The sequence below is a fragment of the Thalassophryne amazonica genome, chromosome 4 (assembly GCF_902500255.1).
Source record: "Thalassophryne amazonica chromosome 4, fThaAma1.1, whole genome shotgun sequence".
NCBI lineage: Eukaryota > Metazoa > Chordata > Actinopteri > Batrachoidiformes > Batrachoididae > Thalassophryne > Thalassophryne amazonica.
The window spans coordinates 53,842,140-53,861,457 of NC_047106.1; the positions used below are offsets into that span (position 1 = coordinate 53,842,140).

The 19,318-nt window shown below is 45.7% G+C and overlaps 1 protein-coding gene and 1 long non-coding RNA gene across 2 annotated transcripts in view; both read right to left on the bottom strand.

The window, feature by feature from the left end:
* Positions 1 to 19,318, bottom strand: part of lsamp (limbic system associated membrane protein) — an 888,177-nt gene that overhangs the window by 828,236 nt on the left and 40,623 nt on the right.
* On the bottom strand, positions 56 to 12,889 carry LOC117508244. The gene is made up of 3 exons (XR_004560025.1): positions 12,878 to 12,889; positions 1,263 to 1,272; positions 56 to 215 (listed from the first exon to the last, which is right to left on the bottom strand). It is a non-coding gene; the product is annotated as an uncharacterized LOC117508244 (long non-coding RNA).

Genomic DNA, 19,318 nt, shown 5'->3' on the forward strand with positions numbered 1-19,318 from the left:
ATTTGAGGTAGACACATATTGAGGCACCATTTATCACAGCATATGATGCCTTAGTTTTGATATGAACTCCAGGTCAAAATGCTTCGAAACACAAGTGTAGTAGCGGTTTCAAAACATTCCAGAGCAGTGTTTCAAGTTGGTCATCACTAATTTGCAGTAGAGACGAAAAGCTTTGTTCCCATTCCCATCCACATTTTATCCATTCAGTAATTTCACTTTTAGTTTCCTGTCCCGTTACATATTTCATCTATATTTACCCAGACAGTGGGTATCATGTTATCATGCTATCATGTTATCATGATAGCGGGCAAAGTGCGGTGTTGGGTAGAGTATGCATCTCATGTTCAGGAGGTAGGCAAACTACATGTGAGATAAACCACAGCCATTCTTAGATTTTGATACGTTATCCAGCATCCTCCTACCATCCAGCAGGTGTCAGACGTGTCTACAGGATAGTACACAGGAAAAACAAAATTGCATTTTTGATCATTCTAGTGCATCGAAGTAACAGGGCTATTCCAAAGGACGCTGTTTTATTATGATTGCCTGCAGTCCAAAAATGTCCAGTTTGCCTAACAGACTAGTTTATTATGTGTAGACCTGGCAACCTGCTAGAAAACAAAAGAAAGAGCTGTGCCCTCTGCCAGACATGAATAAGCTGTTCAACTTTGAACAAAAACCGCAACAACCACTACATCAGCTTTAAATTTTTACCCAGATGAAGTACGATCAACATCTTTCAAGTCGTAGTGACTACGAATACCCCATTTAGGGCCCCTTCACACATAGTATGAATGTGGTCGAATTGCACATTAAGTGCACATGAAGCAGGAATCGTATGCAATATGTGTAAAATTGTAGCTGCCTCCAACGCCTCATACACCTGTTGCTACAACTACTTGTGCACACGAGCGGCTGAAAGACAGAGTGTGCTCTGTGAGAGCCCATCAAACCCTCTCGCGGTGGGTGCAAATTCCAGGTGACACACATGAACATCTAATACCACTCTCTTGGCACTCAGAAAATGTGTGGCCATTCACGCTATTAGCACGAAAACAGTCAGCAGACGATCACTTTCGAGCTGGATCTGAAATTTGTCTAAGTGCCCCCACAAGTGTGGCTTTGCAAACAGACACAGTGACACGTTGGTGTGTGCATGGAACTGACAGGGGTGTGTGTCCGCCGATAGGAGCGGCTGTGGTGATCCGTGGTTCTAGACGTCGCAGCTGGAGAACATGTACCGTGTTTGGACGGACATGAACTAACAACTGTCTACTGTGTCGCGCGTGTCTCTTGCTGTCCTCATGTCGACATACACAAAAACATAAATATTGCTGTTGCAATGGGCTGCAGTTCAGTGGCAAAGTTTCTGACTAGCAATCAGAGCTTTTGGAAATTGCATGTTTGAAACCACATCGCACAGCTGCTTGCACTGTGTTCCCCCATGCACAAAACCATCACAGCAGGCATTGCTCACGCCTGCCCATTGGCTCGATGTTTTCGTGTTTCGCTCATATGAGCTGTTCTGCCATGATTCCCCCTGAGTTGTACTTATACTATGTGTGAAGGGGCCCTTAAAGAAGTTCAAACATGACTCAAGCTGTTAAGACTACAAATAGCACAAACTTACCACATACTATCAATAAGTGAGAGAATAGGGATGAAATTCTTGAAAAGTTAAAAAACTGGATCCCGATTTCAAATCTAGTGTTGATGATAGCCGTAACTACTATGCATACCAAGTTTGTTCAAGATTGACAAAAATGGATCAAGACGTTACTGTGATGCCTCAAAACGTTGCCCGATTTCCTATACTGAATTAAATGGGAAAGAACAGAACTCTGTGAAATCATCACAAAAACAAAATAGTGTTTTCCAAAGCTGTGGTACCTCAAGTTTCACCAAATGCAACAGGAAGTGTCCTCATGTTGTTTTGATATGGAAAGTTATAAATGAGCATTTATTGTTTTTGAGTTACTGTCTACTGGTTGTCTCAAACTGGTTGGGATGGACTAACTCACTCACCCAGTCACCTACATTCAGAGTTGGGTAAGATTCCTTTGAAATGTAATCAGTTACTGAATACAAATTACAACACAGAATACAAATTACAAAACAATCAGAAAACTTATGCATTACTTGCAGTATAATCTGAATAGCTTTGAATGACTTCAAAATCAATTACTGAAAATGATGCATTCATACTAAAAATGGACACACCTGAAAATATTTGCACTGAAATATTAAGAATTAGATATACATATATTTCAACAGCGGTGGCATCACTTAAAATAACACAGCTTATCCCAGTGCAAAATATGAGGATTGCTCAGTCTTGGTGAGTCAATATACTTTCCAAGTACAACTATTTGCCTAGTAGGTGTGTGTTAGTAAGTGCTTCATGCTCTATATTGTACAGTGGTCCTTCGCTATATCGCGGTTCACCTTTCGCGGCCTCGCAGGTTCGCAGATTTTTCAAGTGCAATTTTGCATGCTTCTTCTTCTTTTTTTTTTAACAGCGCATTGTGTTCTGCGTCCTCATCAGGTGGGCTGGTCGGCATCACCGCGATTGCTCTCACTGCCTCCGATGCGCTTACCGAGTCTGCGGGCTCGGTAAGTGCTGCAGCGGGCCACTCACACCACCCCACTGTCTGCTGTGCAGAGTTTCGGCAAAAATATGGCAACAGGTCCAGAGACTACGCTCGCTGTTTTGATGCAGAGCGCTCCAGCAGCCCGCAAGGATAGAATTCAGCAGCGCTGCGTGGTCTCGGTAACTGCAGCCACAGAACTCCGTGGCCACTGAGAGAAGTCTGTATCTTTTAAATGACTTGGATTCTTTGCGGGTCCCGCATCCGTCCCGCAACGGTAACACCGGAGGCAGTGAGCGAAGGGAGAGCACGCACATTGTGTTCTGCGTGTGTCTGTTATAAGAATCTTCTCTCCCAGAAGAGAAAAAGAGCTTCCAACAACTAACCATAACTGTGTTCTTCACTCGGAAAAAGACACCTGCACTGAGGTGTCTCTCAGTGGAAAAACACGCTGCAGAGTGGCGCCAGGATGAAGAAGAGCGATCAGAGGAACTGCAAAATACTGGTCAGTCACTATTAATAATTTCTTATGTTTCCAACCTCATAGGTTGATCGTTAAAATTAAATTTGTTAGTTCTAAAAGCCATCATAATTATTTACAGGAAAACGTTCTATTTTTATTTCTCAAACAAATGTTTGGGCCTGAAAACAGTTTTTGATCTTTGGTTTCATTCTATAATACTGGTCTTATTTTTCTACTAAGGTTTGAACTTTGAGAGTGTTTACACGGGAGAAAAAAGTGAGAAAATGTGTGTAGTGAGGGGTTTTACAGCCTTAAAATATCTGTAATAATTGTAAAAAATAACGCTGACTACTTCGTGGATTTCACCTATCGTGGGCTATTTTTAGAATGTAACTCCCACGATAAACGAGGGACCACTGTATTTACAAATTTATGAGTACAACACCTGAACAAGCTGAGAACATCTCCAACATGATTTATATGCACGCAAGAAAGCCATGTCTTTGCACAACTGCATCTCACCTTAGTTGTGCAAATAAAAAAGCATTTTAAAACACAAACCTATTCTCTTTTTTTTCAACCATGTTTGCTTGAAAATGGAACCCTGATGTGGTCATGTGATGAGAAAGCCCATAAGCACACTACAGTCCTTTATCTCACGTGAGTTAAACGGTGAATATAAGTTAGTAATGAATTACACGTGTTGGTAACGAAGTCCTTACAACAGCACAGGTGGCAGCTGACAAAACGGCTTTATCCAGGGTCAGTCGCACATTTTAAATAAAAGGCAAGGAAGTTCATGAATGGGGGTGAGCGACGATCAATACCTGAACTACTCACCGGGGAACCTGATTTAATTGGAGGTAATTGTACACCATGCAGAGACATGAGTGAGGTTCTTGTAATTGAAAACAACGTTGTTCCACTGGGTAAGGGATTTAATTGAACTCAATGAAAATAATTAGTCGCAAATGAGACGTAATGTAGTTTTGCTCCCTTATTCTGTCTTTTGTTAACATGTCGAGGTTTGTACATAGTTTAACAAGTCCACACTGTATAAATCATGTCACCTATACATTCCACAAATTGCATCTTAACAATACAAATCAAAAGGAAAAACAGAGCAAATGTAGGCCACAGAGTCATCCCCCGTCATCTCAAATGGCAAATACCCAGGAGAGCAACTCCAATTAATCTCACGCCCCTGTGGCCTTTTCATTGCCTTTACTTTTTGAAATGGAAAGTAACTCTCAGAAGGGAAAGGTAGATCAAAACAAGCTGTAAGTAGGAATTTGTAAAATGCACACAGTATGCTGCTGGCAGGAAAACAATACTGTGAAATCAGACGATGCAGCAACCAATTTAACACAGGTGGCAATGCTTCATGAGAGTGGATAATCATTATTTCGACAAGGCTGTCACGTTTTGTCATTAAAAGACTATTCCATATTACACTGATCAAAAATATAAATGCAACACTTTTTGCTTTTGCTCCCATTTTTCATGAGCCAAACTCAAAGATCTAAAACATTTTCTATATACACAAAAGACCTATTTCTCTCAAATATTGTTCACAAATCTGTCTACATGTGTGTTAGTGAGCACTTATCCTTTACTGAGATAATCCATTCCACCTCACAGGCGTGGCATATGAAGATGCCGATTAGACAGCATGATTATTGCACAGGTGTGCCTTAGGCTGGCCACAATAAAAGGCCACTCTGAAATGTGCAGTTTTGCTTTATCACCAAAGATGGTGATTTACAAATTTTCCTTGATTTGCACACCTTCAACTCTTGTCAAACGCTTGTGTACACCCACATGCAAGGCCTCCTGCAAACTCTGTTAAAATGTAAATATTGTTTTTGATTGACTGATTGATAGAGGGGCTTTACTGAACAAGTGTGAACTGTATGTAAGACAATTTGATCTTAATAATTAATTAAACAACTGTAAATTATAAAGAACACAATACTCATATGGCTGAGGGTATTTTAGCATTGCGTTATATTTTTTAATTAGTATGCAAAATTCATATTACGTACTATTTTATGTAGGCCTGCGTACAGGGTACATGCGATTCCTATTACACAAATTTTTGTTGCTACGCCCCATGCACACACTACTTCCGTGGCTTTCCCACACTTTTCCAAAAAGCTAAAATGTCTTTTAACATGTCAACATTATCTTCTGTTACAGAGTGCCACATGCTTCTTATGGGGTTCATGTTGCACAGGAGGATCATCAGGAGACCTCTTCTCAAAGAGTGGTATGACGTCCCTATTGGATTGCAACATTCCCCCTGATCTACACCAAATAAATCTGATTATTCATGTTTTATGGCTCATGATTTATCTGAATATCACAAATTGTGTATTAAACATCCAACCATGAACACAGTGGTATCAGCTGATATACAGGAACACACTTGTGGCACAGCAGATGGCCCCTCCATACAGTCTGGTACTGTTTGAGGTTTCTTCCTATTAAAGAATTATTGTGATTCGATGCAACACACACACACACACACACACACACACACACACACACACACACACACACACACACACACACACACACACACACACACACACACACACACACACACACACACACACACAAATGGCTTACTCTCCATCATCTATACAGGCTCATCCTGTTGACATCCACAGGATGTTGACCTCTGTGACACCTGATGTAACTGTCACACTGTTTAAAACATACAGATAAATTTACATATACAATTACAGCATAACTGAGCCTTTCCTGTGACGTGACAGTGCTGACCGCTGCTTTAGCATCTCACCATGTGATTCTCATAATAAGGCTGAGAAATAGTTGTCTTAAAAGCCATAAAAACACTTGAAACAAGCAGTAACATATGGAGTTTCTGAATACCGTATTTTCCGGACTATAAGTCGCACCGGAGTCGCACCAGCCACTTTATCCATTATAAAGAAAAATAAACCAGAAATAAGTCGCACTAGAGTATAAGTCGCACCAGCCACTTTATCCATTATAAAGAAAAATAAACCATAAATAAGTTGCACTGGACTATAAGTCCCATGGACATACAGGTATGTTAACATGAAAAGTTCAGACGATAATATTGTGATGGCTACCGTTTTCGGATGCATATTTAACCAGTCTTAACTTGTAATCTGCAGAGTATGATTTTCTTTTTGGTGGCATTTTTTCGGGCCTTCTCCGTTGTCTTGTTAAGTTATCAGTAACGTTGAAATTTTTATTTTTCTATGGTAGTCAGAAGTCGCAGGAACAGTCACACAAGCCTCGAGTGCCCTATCGTGAGCTGCATTTTACCTGTTTGTATTTTGCGGACCACATTGCGAGCCAAACCATGCAGCGCCTACCTGCGCAGCTCATGACCGCCCAGCGGTGTCGATCCAGCTCCTTCCAAGTGCAGACGCTAATCCTCCGCCGTCGCTCAGTGCTCCCATGCAGCTCTCGGCGTCAACTCTGCTCACACTGATATCCAAGGGTTGAAGCTGTTTTGTTAGCTGTCCCGGAATAAACACCATGTTCGTCTGCTTCAAACGCTTTTCACAATCATCAACGCCAGCTCCTTCCAAGTGCACACGCTAATCCTCCACCGTCGCTCACCCAGTGCTCCCACGCAGCTCTCAGCGTCAACTTAAACACTCTGCTCACACTGATATCCAAGGGTTGAAGCTGTTTTGTTCGCCATGCTGGAATAACAGCAAGCACCGTGTTCGTCAGCTTCACACGCTGTGGGTGAGGTGAGGAATACGCGTCCAACGTTCTGTTCTCTGATTGGTTATCGCGACCAGCATAACCTATAGGACAGCCACCATACTACAGTGCCCATGATGCATTGCATTTCCTTTTCTGGTGGCCATTTTAAAACATAGATTGACTCTGTCACGTAAAATTGTTTTGTTACAGTAAATTAATTGAGATCCTACCGGTATATTTTTCATTTATAAGTCGCACCGGAGTATAGGTCGCACCCCAGGCCAAAACATGTAAAAAAGTGCGACTTATAGTCCGGAAAATACGGTATATCCCAACATTGAATGCTGTGACAAATTGCACCCAAATAAGCAGATAATTTGTATTTATTTATTTTTTTTTATTATTTTTATTATTTTATTTATTTATTTCCACACGCACACATTTTGTGCTGCCATCCTTTGACCTGTCTCCTTTCTCTCTCGCTCACTAATTACTTTCAAAGTAATTTACTATGATGGGATTAATCTTACCACAAACATAAGAAAAACTCATCCGCTAATATCCTCATAAGTCATGTTTTCCATTTCCCCGCCCCACCTCCTTTTTCTGTAAATGGTGGAACTGTTTATAGAAATAATGATGTTTAAAATAATGATATTTAAACCATGAGGAGTTACACAGACAACATTTTTTTTTAACTAGGTACTCAAAGAGCCCATACCTTTACCAAAGCCACATACTGTATGTTGTGGAAAACATGTTTCACATCAAATTCAGAAAAAAAAAAAAATCTTTAATTTTCAAGGACATTTTCCATCTGTTCACCACATTTCACTAAACATACAGCCTCAAAGTTTTGATTTAAATGTTGCTATGTGCCAAGCATTCTTGTGGATCTCAGTTCCAGAATATATTCCAGACCACCTCCAAAATGGAATCTCTTATTTCCCAGAACATTATATATCTGCTCACCAAATATCCTGAAATCTTAATTTTTGAGTTATCCTGCTAACACACAAACAAACAGAGAAATGGACGTCCTGCCTTCCATATGCCTTGCAACCTCCTGGGCGCATGGACGGCATATCTTTGTAAGCTAGGTTGTGGAGCGATTTCATGCTGAATCATAGCAACAATACATCGAAACCACTGGCATGAACAAAGTAGGAAATTTTTGTCACAAAATTGTGGCTAACGATGTCAGAAATAAGACTGAGAATAGCGACACGGTGACCATTTTAGAACTGGTTGGTAAGGAAGTGGCATTCATCACCGTGAGCATGAAATATCTACTGCTTAGCTATTGGAATTAAATGCACAAATATTAATGTGTTCCTGGTTAACAATTCCATTAATCCATTTGATGGCTTTGGGTGAAAATAGTCCTTCCACAGAGCAAGACAGTCCATCCACAGAGTGCCTGAGCTACTGTGTCGCAGACCGAACGATTCGTCCCTAAAAATTGGTCCGGGTTTTGCATCTGGGCATGCATCATTTCGGACAATAGCAGCATGTCTGAGATGGGGTCTCTTTACCCAAAGCAATCAAATGGATTAATGGGATTATTAACCATCAGATGATAAAGGTAAAACCTCTTAAATCATTCTAAAGTCAGTTTTAAGCATAAACGAGGAGAAATTCCGTGACACTTTAAAAGTGTCTGACATGCAGTGAACCCATCAGCTAGCAGTTCGTTTAGCCGCGGTGCTCTGATTGTTTCCGCCGCCTTTTATGATGAAATAATGCTGAATTTATGTCGAAAGGACTGTTGTACTAAAGCTTCAGATATCTGTCGCTGAGATAGATGATGACTGGTGTGCAGTTTGAAGCAGAAATGAGGTGTTAATCCGTGAACCGCGTCATCATGGGGGAGACCAATTTTTAGGGGGACCACTTGGTCGGCGACACTGGAATGATGCACGCGCAGTGGAGGCCGGGCCGGGGCGTTTGGTCGGTGACATAGGTAGACCTGATTTCTCTCTACAATAGACCGTTTTTTAGGCTCTATTTAGGCTGGGATCAAATGTTACCCCAGCAGAGTAAATTTTACTCAGCAAAATTTACCATGTACATTCCTGGATTTGTGTGTTCATGTAATGGCATATTATGGTCTAATTACAAGGTTAAAATAAAGAAAGAAAGAAAGAAAGAAAAAACTGAGGTTTGAAGTTGGACAGAAGCAATTTTTCCAACATTTACGTTGCAAATTTACAAGAAAAAGAATGGGATATGCTGAGATAAAGTGATATATTTACCAGAATAAAAACCTTCACTAATTTACGAGAAAACCACATGAGACCAGCTAATTTGTATGGCCTCGAGATCACACTGACAAAAACACAGGAGGCACAGCTGTAGGTGGCAGAGTTGAAGATGTTGTGATTCTCTTTGTGATGAGAATGGACAGGATTAGGAATGAACATATCAGAGGGACAACTCAGGTGGGACGGTTTGGAGACAAAGTCAAGGAGGCAAGATTGAGGTGTTCTGGACATGTGCAGAGGAGGGACCCAGGTTATATAGGGAGAAGGATACTGAGGATGGAGCCACAAGAAGACCAAAGAGGAAGTTTATGGATGTGCTGAGGGAGGACATGCAGGTGATTGGTGTGACAGAGGAAGATACAGAGGACAGGGAAGGATGGAAAAGATTGATCTGCTGTGGCAACCCCTACCAGGATCACCCAAAAAATAAATTTTCTGTATTTAATTAAAGTATTTTTTCATTATTATTTACTTAATAACAATCAACTTTTATTTGTGTATATGTGAGATGTGTGTGTGAGTGCTGATAGGAGAGCTGTTTTAAATATTGTTGCATTGTTTTCAATACAGTACCAATAAAGACATTCTATTTGAAAATGTGACAAAATAGCAACAAAAAAACTCCAAAATGGTTTGAGATTAAGGTCATTTCAAGAACAAACTAAACAAACAATGTTTATCTTGTTTACATCAAAAAATCACATTGCTCCACTTCACACCACAGCCATCAGTACTGCAACTTAAGGGCTTTTCACATTGAGCACATCGGTCAACATTTTGACGCCTTCACCCACATTGGACGTGTTGGATGCAGCAACAACGTGCCGAGGGTGTGGAGATTTCTTCATCACTATCTGGCTGTTCAAGGGCACGTGATCAACACAGACAACTGCCATCATGGATTTGCAACAGGAAAAAGCAAAACACTCAGTCTCCCAGTCATAACCACAATAGTAAGATAAAAAGCAGAAGAAAGAGTGACAGACATCACCCTGCTGGGAGATGCTTTTTTCAGTGACAGTTCGAAGTGACTGTTCGACCAAGCTGAAGGGGACAGCCAGCCAGAACTGAGGCATCCGGTGTTCAAGCCAAAGACTTGGTTAAAGCGAGACACAGCACCCGGTGTGATCGAGCAGAGACACTCAATCCGAACTTCTTCACTTTTGGATATATACTTGTATATACACACATCCAGACTGAGCAACAGAGCTTCTGCAAATTTGTCTAAGGTGAGTGACTGAAACGTGATGTAGTGCACCACTGAAGATTTATTGTCTAACATTAGGTTAGCCTTGTAGCCTTTAGCTGCAGAATCACTCAGTCGAGCTCAGTGAATGTTTTATATTTGTAAATTGATCAATCTATTTTTACCAAATAAAGCTACACAGTTTTTTTTTTATTTGTTACTGCTGTGTCTACAAGAAAAGTCTCAACTTTAAATAAATTAGATTTTTAGTTATTTTGTTTTAACTATTTAGTAATGTGACCTTAAAGAAAATTAATCAATCAATCAATCAATCAATTTTTTTTATATAGCGCCAAATCACAACAAACAGTTGCCCCAAGGCGCTTTATATTGTAAGGCAAGGCCATACAATAATTATGTAAAACCCCAATGGTCAAAACGACCCCCTGTGAGCAAGCACTTGGCTACAGTGGGAATTAGTCCATAGGTCAAGCATGTTTTCAGTACCACTTAAGGTGACGAAACAACACTTAGAATCCAGCCTCAGTGTACCATGGCCTACACAAAAATGTATGATAACCATCCCAGGGTGGTAGTTATAGCCAGGTAGGTGTCCATGAAGAATTACACAGAGGTCAAAATGTAAAAATGCTCCAATCATGCTAAAAACTATGCCACATTATTTGTCTGATCATAACAATTCCAAAAAGGCATAGTTTGGACGATGTATGAGTGAATGTTCTGGAGTTATGGGGTAAAAACAGCAAAAATGGTGACAAAGGTCAATTGGTGACAAAATCTAATTATCTTGATTTTGCATAAATGTTTGATAAGCACATTTGTTTATTAAAAGATAAATGAAATGTGGTTTTATCAGATTGTTAACGTGAGTTCACAGTTTGTGTGTGTGTGTGTGTGTGAGTGTGTGTGTGTGTGTGTGTGTGTGTGTGTGTGTGTGTGTGTGTGTGTGTGTGTGTGTGTGTGTGTGTGGTGTTCAAGCAGGCAAATGAAGGTATGAAAACCACAAGAGTGATATCACAGCTTTTGATGTTTTTTCCACTTTGAATGTTCGAAACTTAAGGACAAGTCTTTGACAGAAATAACAGAGCAGAGGCGAGTTTGTCAGTGTTCAGCTCAGTTATTGCCACCACATTAAAGGTTTTCTTCTACTGGTGAACAACTTACACTGCGAAGAAAAAGAAGCCTTTTGAAGTAAGTAAGAAGTTCAATTTTCCAGCAGCCAAGGACATTTATCTAATCTTTATGTGCTGGAAAACCCTGAGGCTCACACTGATGGTGAGTTTTAACACTTTTAGTTTATGTGTGTTTCTTTTCTACAGTACTTTAAGTTATTTTGTGCTTGAACCATGCTTTACTGCCTCTGCCAAGGACATTATCTGCTCACCACCACCACTGTTTCTCAGCAGGATGAATCAAAGCGTTCAAACAGTCTGCTCAAAACTTGGTGGACGGTTCAGTCTTGTCAGGGGAAACGACGTCTGAAATTTAGTTGTTGGTTGGAATGTGGCTTGTGAAGAATTTAAGTACATCCAGAAAATATTCACAGTGCTTCACTTTTTCCACATTTTGTTATGTTAGTCTTATTCCAAAATGGAATAAGTTAAACTTTTTTTTTACCTCAAAATTCTTCTCACAACACCCCATCATGACAACATAAAAAAAACTTTTTTTTTTTGCTAATTTATTTTAACAAAAATGATGTACATTGCTGCATCCATCGTCCCCCTAATCCTGACTAGTCTCCTATTTCCTGCTGCTGAAAAACAACCCCACAACATGATGCTGCCACCACCATGCTTCACTGTAGGGATGGTACTGGCTAGATTAGCGGTGGTTTCCTCCACACATAATGTCTGGCATTCACACCAAAGAGTTAAATCTTTGTCTCATTAAACCAAAGAATTTTGTGTCTCATGGTATGAGAGACCTTCAGGTACCTTTTGGCAAACTCCAGGCAGGTTGCCATGTGCCTTTTACTAAGGAGTGGCTTCTCTGTGGTCATTTTACCATACAGGCCTGATTGGTGGATTTCTGCAGAGGTTGTTGTCCTTCTGGAAGGTTCTCCTCTCTCCACAGAGGAATGCTGGAGCTCTGAGAGAGTGACCATCAGTTTCTTAGTCACCTCCCTGACAAAGGTCCTTCTCCTCCGACCGCTTAGTTTAGACGAGGAGCCAGCTCTAGGAAGAGTCCTGGTGGAACTGAACTTCTTCCATTTATGGATGATGGAGGCCACTGTGCTCATTAGGACCTTAAAAGCAGCAAAAATGTTTCTGTGCCCTTCCCCAGATTTGTGCCTTGAGACAATCCTGTCTCAGAGGTCTAGAGACAATTCCTTTGATTTCATTCTTGGTTTGAGCTCTGACATGCACTGTCATCTTTGAGTGCTTATATGTAGACAGGCATGTGCCTTTCCAAATCATGTCCAATCAACTGAATTTGCCCCAGGTGGACTCCAATTAAGCTGTAGAAACATCTCAAGGATGATCAGTGGAAACAGGATGCACCTGAACTCAATTTTGAGTTTCATGGCAAATGCTGTGAATACACAGTAAAATCATTTTAAAGGGCATTTTTTTTGACAGTTCACTCGCCTGGCATAAATGTTGTATTATTGCTGTTAACAGCTCTCTCTGCATCCCACAATCAAGTTTTATGTCTCTTTTTTTTCAGGACAACCTGTACTTTCAAAATATATAAGCTATAATGATGTTTTATAAGTGTTGTGAAAGTGTTGGAACACGGACCCACAACAGGGGGCGCAATGAACGGACAATGGAGAAAGTAAATAACAAGATTTACTACTGAACAAGCAAGAGTAATACAACAAACACAATTTAGGGTCGAATCCGCTGGTGTCGTGTGGGCAGGCTCGAAGGTAGGAGACGTCCGTCTCAGTCGAACCGGAACCACCCAGATCTCCTCTGCCACCGAACCCTGGAAATACTGGAACCGCCAAGTCCCGACTTCCCAGGTGGCCACTGCCTCCGCTCGTCGGATCCGGTACTGCTGGCAGGAGAGAGCAACAACACACAGGAGTGGATGAACGCACCCAGTTACAGAGAGGGGAGAAGCCGCCTCCACCTCTTGACAAAGTTCAGCAGGAAGGTGAGTACTTATCCAAGGAATAAGGTTCTTAGTAGTCACCAGTCCTGAAAAACAGTTTTGACAGTCTTAAGTAATAATGCAAAGTATACCTGCAGAGAATACTACCTTGGTCTTAGGTGATATCTCGGCACTGAGGTGGAGACGCCGTCCTCCTGATATACCTCGGTGCTGAGTGGAAACAGCTGTGTTTGGTGATGGGTGACAGCTGTCACCCAGATTACTCCCATGATGCGGCAGCGCCCTCTGGTGCCTGGAGCCCGCACTCCAGGCAGGGCGCCCTCTGGTGGTGGTGGGCCAGCAGTACCTCCTCTTCAGCGGCCCACACAACAGGACCCCCCCCTCAACGGGCGCCTCCTGGCGCACGGCCGGGCTTGTTCGGATGGCGACGGTAGAAGTCGGCCAGGAGGGCCGGGTCCAGGATGAAGCCCTTCTTCACCCAGGAGCGCTCCTCGGGGCCGTACCCCTCCCAGTCCACCAGATACTGAAAACCCCGGCCCATCCGACGGACGTCAAGGAGCCGGCGGACAGTCCAAGCCGGTGCTCCGTCGATGATCCGGGCAGGAGGCGGTGCCGGACCCGGGGTGCAGAGGGGTGAGGTGCGAAGAGGCTTGATCCGGGAAACATGGAAAACTGGATGGATCCGCAGTGAGGCCGGGAGCTGGAGCCTCACTGCGGCGGGGTTGATGACTTTGAGGATTTTATATGGTCCGATGTATCGTTCTTGCAGTTTAGGAGAGGTAACCTGTAGGGGAATGTCCTTGGTGGATAACCAGACCTCCTGCCCAGGACGATACTTGGGAGCCGGGGCCCGTCGCCGGTCTGCATGTTTCTTCGCCCTCGTCTGGGCCTGCAACAAAGCAGAGCGGGCGGCCCGCCACACCCGACGGCACTTCCGTAGGTGGGCCTGGACCGAGGGCACACCGACCTCTCCCTCAACCACCGGAAACAAGGGGGGCTGATACCCCAAGCACGCCTCAAACGGGGAGAGGCCGGTGGCTGATGACACTTGGCTGTTGTGGGCGTACTCGATCCAGGCCAGATGGGTACTCCAGGCCGTCGGGTGCGCGGCTGTCACACAGCGAAGTGTCTGCTCCAGTTCTTGATTCGCCCGCTCTGCCTGCCCGTTGGTCTGGGGGTGGTACCCAGACGAGAGGCTGACCGTGGCCCCCAGTTCCCGGCAGAAACTCCTCCAGACATGTGAGGTGAACTGGGGACCACGATCGGAGACGATGTCTGATGGTATGCCATGCAGACGGACGACGTGGTGGACCAGGAGGTCCGCTGTCTCCTGGGCCGTAGGGAGCTTCGGGAGGGCCACGAAGTGGGCCGCCTTGGAGAAACGGTCCACTATCGTGAAGATGACAGTGTTTCCCTGGGACGGCGGGAGACCCGTGACGAAATCCAGGCCGATGTGGGACCAGGGGCGATGAGGCACGGGCAATGGCTGTAGTTGCCCTGAGGTTTTTCTATGATCTGCCTTGCCCCTGGCACAGGTGGTACAGGCCTGGATGTAGTCCCGGACGTCGGTCTCCAGGGATGCCCACCAGAAGCGTTGCCGGACGACTGCCACGGTCCTTCGCACCCCTGGGTGACAGGAGAGCTTAGAACCGTGACAGAAGTCCAGGACTGCAGCCCTAGCTTCTGGTGGGACGTATAGTCTGTTTTTTGGTCCGTTTCCGGGGTCCGGGACACGGGTCAGGGCCTCCCGGACGGTCTTCTCCACGTCCCAGGTGAGGGCGGCCACGATAGCGGACTCCGGGATGATGGGATCCGGGGGATCCGACGGTTCCGTTTTGACCTCATCTTCGTGCACCCGGGACAATGCATCCGATCTCTGATTCTTGGTCCCGGGGCGGTAGGTGATCCGGAAGTCAAAACGGCCAAAGAACAGTGACCAGCGGGCTTGCCTGGGGTTCAGACGCTTGGCGGTTCTGATGTACTCCAGGTTCCGATGGTCAGTGAAAACCGTGAATGGCACGGCTGTTCCCTCCAACAGATGTCTCCACTCTTCGAGGGCCTCTTTCACAGCAAGGAGTTCCCGATTGCCGACGTCATAATTCCGCTCAGCGGGGGTCAACCTGCGAGAAAAATAGGCACACGGGTGAAGGACCTTATCGGTCTTCCCGCTCTGGGAGAGCACCGCTCCTATCCCTGAGTCCGAGGCATCCACTTCAACCACCAACTGGCGGCTAGGATCGGGCTGCACCAGAACTGGTGCAGACGAGAAGCGCCGTTTCAACTCCTTGAACGCGGCCTCGCACCGGTCCGACCAGGTGAAGGGAACTTTTGGAGAGGTCAGGGCTGTCAGGGGGCTAACTACCTGACTGTAGCCCTTAATGAACCTCCTGTAGAAATTTGCAAAGCCGAGGAACTGTTGCAGCTTCCTACGGCTTGTAGGTTGGGGCCAATCTCTCACCGCCGCAACCTTGGCCGGGTCCGGGGCGACGGAGTTAGAGGAGATGATAAACCCCAGGAAGGACAAAGAAGTGCGGTGGAACTCACACTTCTCGCCCTTCACAAACAGCCGGTTCTCCAACAACCGCTGTAGGACCTGACGGACATGCCGGACATGAGTCTCAGGATCCGGGGAAAAGATGAGTATATCGTCTAGATATACGAAGACGAACCGGTGCAGGAAGTCCCGCAAGACATCGTTTACCAATGCTTGGAAAGTCGCGGGAGCGTTAGTGAGACCGAACGGCATGACCAGGTACTCAAAATGACCTAAGGGGGTGTTAAATGCCGTCTTCCATTCGTCTCCCTTCCGAATCCGAACCAAATGATACGCATTTCTAAGATCCAGCTTGGTGAAGATTTTGGCTCCATGCAAGGGAGTGAACACTGAATCCAACAAGGGCAACGGGTATCGGTTGCGAACCGTGATCTCGTTCAACCCCCTGTAATCAATGCATGGACGAAGCCCGCCATCTTTTTTACCCACAAAAAAGAAACCTGCGCCCATCGGTGAGGTGGAATTCCGGATCAATCCGGCAGCTAATGAGTCCCGGATGTAGGTCTCCATTGATTCGCGTTCCGGCCGTGAGAGGTTGTACAGCCTACTGGACGGGAACTCACTGCCTGGAACCAAATCGATGGCACAATCATACGGGCGGTGGGGAGGAAGCGTGAGAGCCAGATCCTTGCTGAACACGTCAGCGAGGTCATGGTACTCCGCTGGCACCGCCTTCAGATTGGGCGGGACTCGGACCTCCTCTTTAGCTTGGGAGCCGGGAGGAACCGAGGAACCGAGACACTCCCGATGGCAGGTTTCGCTCCACTGAACCACTACCCCGGACGGCCAATCAATCCGGGGATTGTGTTTAAGCATCCATGGAAACCCTAAAACCACACGGGAGGTGGCCTTAGTCACGAAGAACTCGATCACCTCCCGGTGGTTACCTGACACCACCAGAGTTACTGGAGGTGTCTTGTGCGTAATTGGTGGGAGTAGGGAGCCATCCAGTGCCCGAACCTGCACAGGCGAGGTAAGAGCCACCAGAGGGAGCCCTATCTCCCTGGCCCATCTACTGTCAAGCAGATTCCCCTCAGAGCCCGTGTCCACCAGTGCTGGGGCCTTCAGGGTTGAATCCTCAAACAGGATCGTGACTGGGAGTCGTGTAGCAATGTGGGTGTGTCCCACGTGAATGTTTTGACCCACCCCTGGCCCAGTCTCTAGGGGCGGGCATTTGGCGTTTGACCGCTCGGGGCAGTCTCTCACATGGTGCTCTATTGAACCACAAACCAGACACGCTCCGTGGGTCCATTTCCTCTGTGCATCTGGTGCCCTAAATGTTGCCCTACTCGTGTCCCTAGCTTCGTCAGTAGGGGGAGCTGTGACCCCACGGAGTGCAGGGGCTGTGGAGCGTGGGGAAGGCGGTGCTCGATCGGAACCGGAAGGGAGAGGGACGACGCGTGCCTGGCCACGCCCTTCGCCTCGTTCCCGACGGCGTTCTTCTAACCGGTTGTCGAGTCGTATGACTAGATCGATGAGCCCGTCTAAGTCCCGCGGTTCGTCCTTCGCCACCAGATGCTCTTTTAGGACCAGTGACAGTCCGTTTACAAAGGCGGCGCGGAGGGCAGTGCTATTCCAGCCGGATCTCGCCGCCGCGATGCGGAAGGCGACTGCATAGGCAGCTGCGCTCCGACGCCCCTGTCTCATTGACAGTAGTGCGGTTGAAGCGGACTCTCCTCTGTTGGGATGGTCGAACACCGTTCTGAGCTCCCGTACAAACCCAACGTACGTATGAAGGAGCCGTGAGTTCTGCTCCCAGAGCGCTGTAGCCCAAGCGCGTGCCTCCCCGCGAAGCAGATTTATTACATAAGCTACCTTGCTAGCGTCAGTCACGTACATCACGGGACGCTGTGCGAAGACGAGCGAACACTGCATCAGGAAATCCGCGCACGTCTCCACACAGCCTCCGTACGGTTCTGGAGGGCTTATGTATGCTTCTGGGGACGGAGGAAGGGACCGTTGAACGACCAGTGGAACGTCACTTTTACGCGCAGGGTCCTCGGGAGGGAGAGCCGCAGCGGCGCCCGAAGGGCGCGCCTCCACGTGTGCGGCGAGAGCCTCCACCCTGCGGTTTAGGAGAACGTATTGCTCGGTCATTGAATCGATCCGAGAGGTGAAAGCGGTGAGGATCCGCTGCAACTCGCCGATTACCCCTCCCGAAGCCTCCGCCGCGTCTTGGTCTTCCATTGGCCGTTCAACAGCCGGTTGACGCCCCTCGGGGTCCATGACGCTGGCCGAGATATCCTGTTGTGAAAGTGTTGGAACACGGACCCACAACAGGGGGCGCAATGAACGGACAATGGAGAAAGTAAATAACAAGATTTACTACTGAACAAGCAAGAGTAATACAACAAACACAATTTAGGGTCGAATCCGCTGGTGTCGTGTGGGCAGGCTCGAAGGTAGGAGACGTCCGTCTCAGTCGAACCGGAACCACCCAGATCTCCTCTGCCACCGAACCCTGGAAATACTGGAACCGCCAAGTCCCGACTTCCCAGGTGGCCACTGCCTCCGCTCGTCGGATCCGGTACTGCTGGCAGGAGAGAGCAACAACACACAGGAGTGGATGAACGCACCCAGTTACAGAGAGGGGAGAAGCCGCCTCCACCTCTTGACAAAGTTCAGCAGGAAGGTGAGTACTTATCCAAGGAATAAGGTTCTTAGTAGTCACCAGTCCTGAAAAACAGTTTTGACAGTCTTAAGTAATAATGCAAAGTATACCTGCAGAGAATACTACCTTGGTCTTAGGTGATATCTCGGCACTGAGGTGGAGACGCCGTCCTCCTGATATACCTCGGTGCTGAGTGGAAACAGCTGTGTTTGGTGATGGGTGACAGCTGTCACCCAGATTACTCCCATGATGCGGCAGCGCCCTCTGGTGCCTGGAGCCCGCACTCCAGGCAGGGCGCCCTCTGGTGGTGGTGGGCCAGCAGTACCTCCTCTTCAGCGGCCCACACAACAATAAGTGTAATAAAGGTTTACAATCAGAAATAAGAAAGGAAAAAATAAAGCGGAAAATTTTCACACACATTATTCAAAACTCACAGCAAACTATAATAAACTGTTTTGACACTTTATAAAGGTAATTTGAGGTCTTGTGTGAAAGACTGTACAACAAAAAGGTTCAAACAATAAACACAAATGCACATTTTGAACAATATATACAAAATGGTCTATGCGTTTTGTTTGTCTTCATCTCAAAACAATTTATGTCTGCTATTACACAAAGGTCACATCACAAACCTATACGTCTATGAAGTTGACTGTGTGTTTGTTCTCTCCTGCTCTGAAAGCAGCTTTCACACTTCAAGGCCCATTTACACTCTGAGGAGTGGTCCCTCCCCCTTGCTCCATTGATATGGTAAACAGCGCTTTACGCCGGAGCGAGAGAGCTTGCCACAGGCTTATCCAATAACATTTACAGGCAAGCTAGTGGAGCAATCCTGATACTCACACACTCCATCT